Source organism: Hordeum vulgare, chromosome 6H (assembly GCF_904849725.1).
Source record: "Hordeum vulgare subsp. vulgare chromosome 6H, MorexV3_pseudomolecules_assembly, whole genome shotgun sequence".
NCBI classification, from domain to species: Eukaryota; Viridiplantae; Streptophyta; class Magnoliopsida; order Poales; family Poaceae; genus Hordeum; species Hordeum vulgare.
In genome coordinates this window covers 12,556,407-12,564,174 of record NC_058523.1, presented here as the reverse complement: position 1 = coordinate 12,564,174, position 7,768 = coordinate 12,556,407, and positions in this window count along the sequence as shown.

The following is a 7,768-nucleotide window of genomic DNA, read 5'->3' as shown; positions in this document are numbered from 1 at the left end:
GGTATTGCTTGGAAACAGACACACGTGCAAACACTCAACATAATGTCTTGTCTAGATGCACACGAGTACAATAAAGAGCTAGTCATAGAGCGATATACTTGCTGATCAAAATCTTTACCATTTTCGTCGGCGCAGAGGTGGCCGTTGGTAGGCATGGGAATTTTAACGCCTTTGCGTTCATGCATGTCGAATTTCTACACGACATCTGTGAGGTATTTCTCTTGAGATATGAAGATGTCCTTGCGTTGTTGGTGAATTTGAAACCATAGGAAGAATTTCAACTCCCCCATCATGAACATTTGATATTCTTCACCCATCATGTAGGCGAATTCGTTACTCTAACGTTTGTTAGTACAACCACAGATGATATCGTCCACATATATTTGGCATACACTACTAGGAAAAGGGCTATAGATGATATAGACACTAATGACGCACCAGACAAGTAGTGCGCCACTACAATATAGCAGTGGCGCACCATGTGCAGGAGTGCCATTAGTGTGATGGACACTAATGACGCACCACACACTCGGTGCGCCACTACTATAATTTATTTATTTTTGCAAAATTACTAATAGCGCACCGGGGCAGAGTGCGACATTACTAGTTTAACTAGTAATGGCGCACCACTCACCCAGTGCGCCACTATTTTTTTTTTTTGCAAAACTACTAATGACGCACCACCAGCTCGTGCGCCATTAGTAACGAGGGTTACTAATGGTGCACCAGCTGGTGGTGCGCCATTAGTAGTTTTGCACACACAAAAATAGGTATCTCCCTCCTCTCTGAATCGAATCGATTCGAAACCCTAGCTGACCCATCCCCCTCCTCTCCGAGAATTCTCTCCCATTTCCTTCGGGGTGGATTCGATTTGTCGCCGCCACCTCGCCCCTACCACCCATCTCAGCCACCAGCGGCGACCTCAGATGGTCGGACTGTTGGGGAACGTCGCATGGGAAACAAAAAATTTCCTACGCGCACGAAGACCTATCATGGTGATGTCCATCTACGAGAGGGGATGAGTGATCTACGTACCCTTGTAGATCGTACAGCAGAAGCGTTAGAGAACGCGGTTGATGTAGTGGAACGTCCTCACGTCCCTCGATCCGCCCCGCGAACAATCCCGCGATCAGTCCCACGATCTAGTACCGAACGGACGGCACCTCCGCGTTCAGCACACGTACAACTCGACGATGATCTCGGCCTTCTTGATCCAGCAAGAGAGACGGAGAGGTAGAAGAGTTCTCCGGCAGCGTGACGGCGCTCCGGAGGTTGGTGATGATCTCGTCTCAGCAGGGCTCCGCCCGAGCTCCGCGGAAACGCGATCTAGAGGAAAAACTATGGAGGTATGTGGTCGGGCAGCCGTGAGAAAGTCGTCTCAAATCAGCCCTAAAACCTCCGTATATATAGGTGGGAGGGAGGGGAGGAGGCAGCCTCAAAACCTAAAGGTTTGGCCGAAATTGGAGGTGGAGGAGTCCTACTCCAATCCTACTTGGAGTAGGATTCCACCTTCCCACTTGGAAACTCTTTCCACCTTGTGTTTTTTCCTTCCCAAACCTTATGGGCCTTAGTGGGAACTTATTCCAGCCCACTAGGGGCTGGTTTATCTCTTCCCATAGCCCATGAGACCCCTTGGGGCGTGACACCCCTCCCGATGGTCCCCGGCACCCCTCCCGGCACTCCCGGTACACTACCGATGAGCCCGAAACTTTTCCGGTAATGCACGAAAACCTTCCGGTAACCAAATGAGGTCATCCTATATATCAATCTTCGTTTCCGGACCATTCCGGAAACCCTCGTGACGTCCGTGATCTCATCCGGGACTCCGAACAACATTCGGTAACCAACCATATAACTCAAATACGCATAAAACAACGTCGAACCTTAAGTGTGCAGACCCTGCGGGTTCGAGAACTATGTAGACATGACCCGAGAGACTCCTCGGTCAATATCCAATAGCGGGACCTGGATGCCCATATTGGATCCTACATATTCTACGAAGATCTTATCGTTTGAACCTCAGTGCCAAGGATTCGTATGATCCCGTATGTCATTCCCTTTGTCCTTCGGTATGTTACTTGCCCGAGATTCGATCGTTAGTATCCGCATACCGATTTCAATCTCGTTTACCGGCAAGTCTCTTTACTCGTTCCGTAATACAAGATCCCGCAACTTACATTAAGTTACAATGCTTGCAAGGCTTGTGTGTGATGTTGTATTACCGAGTGGGCCCCGAGATACCTCTCCGTCACACGGAGTGACAAATCCCAGTCTTGATCCATACTAACTCAACGAACACCTTCGGAGATACCTGTAGAGCATCTTTATAGTCACCCAGTTACGTTGCGACGTTTGATACACACAAAGTATTCCTCCGGTGTTAGTAAGTTATATGATCTCATGGTCATAGGAATAAATACTTGACACGCAGAAAACAAGTAGCAACAAAATGACACGATCAACATGCTACGTCTATTAGTTTGGGTCTAGTCCATCACATGATTCTCCTAATGATGTGATCCCGTTATCAAGTGACAACACTTGCCTATGGCCAGGAAACCTTGACCATCTTTGATCAACGAGCTAGTCAACTAGAGGCTTACTAGGGACAGTGTTTTGTCTATGTATCCACACAAGTATTGTGTTTCCAATCAATACAATTATAGCATGGATAATAAACGATTATCATGAACTAAGAAATATAATAATAACTAATTTATTATTGCCTCTAGGGCATATTTCCAACAGTCTCCCACTTGCACTAGAGTCAATAATCTAGTTCACATCACCATGTGATTCCAACGAATCCAACACCCATATAGTTATGGGGTCTGATCACGTCTTGCTCGTGAGAGAGGTTTTAGTCAACGGTTCTGAAACTTTCAGATCCATGCGTTCTTTACAAATATTTATGTCACCTTATAGACGCTGCTACTACGTGCTATTCGGAAATGCTCCAAATATCTACTCTACTATACGAATCCGTTTCACTACTCATAGTTATTCGGATTAGTGTCAAAGCTTGCATCGACGTAACACTTTACGACAAACTCTTTAACCACCTCCATAATCGAGAAAAATTCCTTAGTCCATTAGTTACTAAGGATAAATTTCGACCGCTGCTAGTGATTCAATCATGGATCACTCTCTGTACCTCTCAACATACTTTGAGTCAAGGCACACTTCAGATGCGGTACACAGCATGGCATACTTTAGATTCTACGGCTAAGGCATAGAAGACGACCTTCGTCTATTCTCTTTATTCTGCCGTGGTCGGGTTTTGAGTCTTACTCAAATTCACACCTCACAACGCAACCAAGAACTCCTTCTTTGCTGGTCTATTTTGAACTCTTTCAAAAACTTGTCAAGGCATGCATCTTGTTGAAACTTCTATTAAGCGCTTTCGATCTATCTCCATAGATCTTTGATGCTCAACGTTCAAGTAGCACAATCTAGGTATTCCTTTGAAAAACTCCTTTCAAACAACCTTGTATGCTTTACAGAAATTCTACATTACTTCTGTTCCACAATATGTCAACCACATATACTTATCAGAAATTCTATAGTGCTCCCACTCACTTCTTTGGAAATACAAGTTTCTCATAAACCTTGTACAAACCCAAAATCTTTGATCATCTCATCAAAGTATATATATTCCAACTCCGAGATGCTTGCACCAGTCCATTGAAGGATCGCTGGAGCTTGCATACTTGCTAGTATCTTTAGGATCGACAAAACCTTCTGGTTGTATCACATACAATGTTTGCTCAAGGAAACCGTCGAGAAAACAATGTTTTGACGTCCTACGTGCAATATTTCATAAATAATGCATCAACAACTAACATAATTCTGACAGACCTTTAGCATCGCTACGAGTGAGAAAGTCTCAGCATAGTCAACTGTTTGATCTTGTCGAAAACATCTTTGCGACAAGTCGAGCTTTTCTTAATAGTGACTTATCACCATCATCGTCTGTCTTCTTTTAAAGATCCATTTTACCCAATAGTCCCATGACCATCAAGTAGTTCTACCAAAGTCTACACTTTGGTTTCACACATGGATCCTCTCTCGGATTTCATGGCTTCCAGCCATTTGTCGGAATCTGGGCCCACCATCGCTTTCTCCATAACTCGTAGGTTCACTGTTGCTCAACAACATGACCTCCAAGACAGGGTTACCGTACTACTCTGCAGCAGTACGCGACCTTGTCGACCTACGAGGTTTGTATTAACTTGATTCGAAGCTCAATGATCACCATCATCAGCTTCCACTTCAATTGGTGTAGGCGCCACAGGAACAACTTCCTACGCCCTGCTACACACTGGTTGAAGTGATGGTTCAATAACCTCATCAAGTTCTACTACCCTCCCACTCAATTCTTTCGAGATAAACCTTTTCTCGAGAAAGGATCCTTTTCTAGAAACAAACACTTTGCTTTCGGATCTGAGATAGGAGATGTACCCAACTGTTTTGGATATCCTATGAAGATGCATTTATCCGCTTTGGGTTCGAGCTTATCAGACTAAAACCTTTTTCACATAAGTTTCGAAGCCCCAAACTTTCAAGAAACGACAGTTTAGATTTATCTAAACCTCAGTCTATACTGTGTCATCTCAACGGAAATACGCGGTGCCCTATTTAAAGTGAATGTGGTTGTCTCTAATGCATAACCCATAAACGATAGTGGTAATTCGATAAGATACATCACATCATGCACCATACTAAATAGTGCGTGGTATGACGTTCAGACACATCATCACACCATGATGTTCCAGGTGGCATGAACTGTGAAACAATTTCCACATTGTCTTAACTGTGTACCAAAAACTCGTAACTCAGATATTCATTCCTATGATCATATCGTAGACAGTTCATCCTCTTGTTACGACGAACTTCACTCTGAAACAGAATTGAACTTTTCAATATTTCAGACTTGTGATTCATTAAGTAAATACTCCTGTATCTACTCAAGTCGTCAGTGAAGTAAGAACATAATGATACCCACTGCGTGCCTCAGCACTCACTGGACTGCATACATCAAAATGTATCACTTCCAACAAGTTACTATCTTGTTTCATCTCAATGAAAACAAGGCCTTGCTCATGTGGTATGATTTGCATGTCACTAGTGATTCGAAATCAGGTGAGTAAAGATCCATCAGCATGGAGCCTCTTCATGCAATTCATACTAACATGACTCAAGCGGCAGTGCCACAAGTAAGTGGTACTATCATCATTTAACTCGTATCTTTTGGCACCAATGTGTAACACTACAATCGAGATTCAATAAACCATTGAAGGTGATTATTCAAGCAAATAGAGTAACCATTATTCTCTTTGAATGAATAATCGTATTGCAATAAACACGATCCAATCATGTTCATGCCTAACGAAAGCACCAAATAACAATTATTTAGGTTCAACACCAATCCCGATGGTAGAGGGAGCGTGCGACGTTTGATCATATCAACCTTGGAAACACTTCCAACACGTATCGTCACCTTGCCTTTAGCTAGTCTCCGTTTATGTCGTAGCTTTCATTTCGCGTTACTAATCATTTAGCAACCGAACCGGTATCCAATACCCTCATGCTACTAGGAGTACTAGTAAAGTACACATCAACATTATGTATATCAAATATACTTCTTTCGACTTTTGCCAGCCTTCTTATCTACCAAGTATCTAGAGTTGCTCCGCCTCAGTGACTGTTCCCCTTATTACAGAAGCACTTAGTCTCGGGTTTGGGTTTAATCTTGGGTCTCTTCATTAGCGCAGCAACTGTTTTGCCGTTTCACGAAGTATCCCTTCTAGCCCTCGCCTTTCTTGAAACTTAGTGGTTTTCCAAACCATCAACTATTGATGCTCCTTCTTGATTTCTACTTTCGCAGTGTCAAACGTCGCGAATCGCTCAAGGATCATTGTATCTATCCTTGATATGTCATAGTTCATCACGAAGCTCTCAAAGCTTGGTGGCAGTGACTTTTGGAGAACCATCACTATCTCATCTGGAAGATTAGCTCCCACTTGATTCAAGTGATTGTCGTACTCAGACAATCTGAGCACATGCTCAACGATTGAGCTTTTCTCCTTTACTTTGTGGTCAAAGAATCTTGTTGGAGGTCTAGTACCTCTTAACAAGGGCACAAGCATGAAATCACAATTGCATCTCTTCGGAACATCACTTATGTTCTGTGACGTTTTACAACGTTTACGGCGCCTTGCTTCTAAGCCATCAAGTATCTTGCACTGAACTATCGTGTAGTCATCAGTAATGTGTATGTCGGATGTTCATAGCATCCACAGACGACGCTCGAGGTGCAGCACACCGAGTGGTGCATTAAGGACATAAGCCTTCTGCGTAGCAACGAGGACAATCCTCGGTTTTACAGACTCAGTCTGCAAAGGTTGCTACTATCAATTTTCAACTAAATTTTCTCTAGGAACATATAAAAACAGTAGAGCTATAGCGCAAGTTACATCGTAATTCGCAAAGACCATTAGACTATGTTCATGACAATTAGTTCAATTAATCATGTTACTTAAGAACTCCCACTCAAAAAGTACATCTCTCTAGTCATTTGAGTGGTACATGATCCAAATCCGCTATCTCAAGTCCGATCATCACGTGAGTCGAGAATAGTTTCAGTGGTAAGCATCCCTATGCTAATCATATCAACTATACGATTCATGCTCGACCTTTCGGTCTCATGTGTTCCGAGGCCATGTCTGCACATGCTAGGCTCGTCAAGCTTAACCCGAGTGTTCCGCGTGTGCAACTGTTTTGCACCCGTTGTATGTGAACGTTGAGTCTATCACACCCGATCATCACGTGGTGTCTCGAAACGAAGAACTGTCGCAACGGTGCACAGTCGGGGAGAACACAATTTCGTCTTGAAATTTTAGTGAGAGATCACCTCATAATGCTACCGTCGTTCTAAGCAAAATAAGGTGCATAAAAGGATTAACATCACATGCAATTCATAAGTGACATGATATGGCCATCATCACGTGCTTCTTGATCTCCATCACCAAAGCACCGGCACGATCTTCTTGTCACCGGCGCCACACCATGATCATCCATCAACGTGTTGCCATCGTGGTTGTCATGCTACTTATGCTATCACTACTAAAGCTACAGCCTAGCAAAATAGTAAACGCATCTGCAAGCACATATGTTAGTATAAAGACAACCCTATGGCTCCTGCCGGTTGCCGTACCATCGACGTGCAAGTCGATATTTCTATTACAACATGATCATCTCATACATCCAATATATCACATCACATCGTTGGCCACATCATATCACAATCATACCCTGCAAAAACAAGTTAGACGTCCTCTAATTTTGTTGTTGCATGTTTTACGTGGTGACCAAGGGTATCTAGTAGGATCGCATCTTACTTACGCAAACACCACAACGGAGATATATGAGTTGCTATTTAACCTCATCCAAGGACCTCCTCGGTCAAATCCGATTCAACTAAAGTTGGAGAAACCGACACTTGCCAGTCATCTTTGAGCAAAGGGGGTTACTCGTAACGATGAAACCAGTCTCTCGTAAGCGTACGAGTAATTTCGGTCCAAGCCGCTTCAATCCAACAATACCGCGGAATCAAGAAAAGACTAAGGAGGGCAGCAAAACACACATCACCGCCCACAAAACCTTTTGTGTTCTACTCGAGAAGACATCTACGCATGAACCTAGCTCATGATGCCACTGTTGGGGAACGTCGCATGGGAAACAAAAATTTTCCTACGCGCACGAAGAC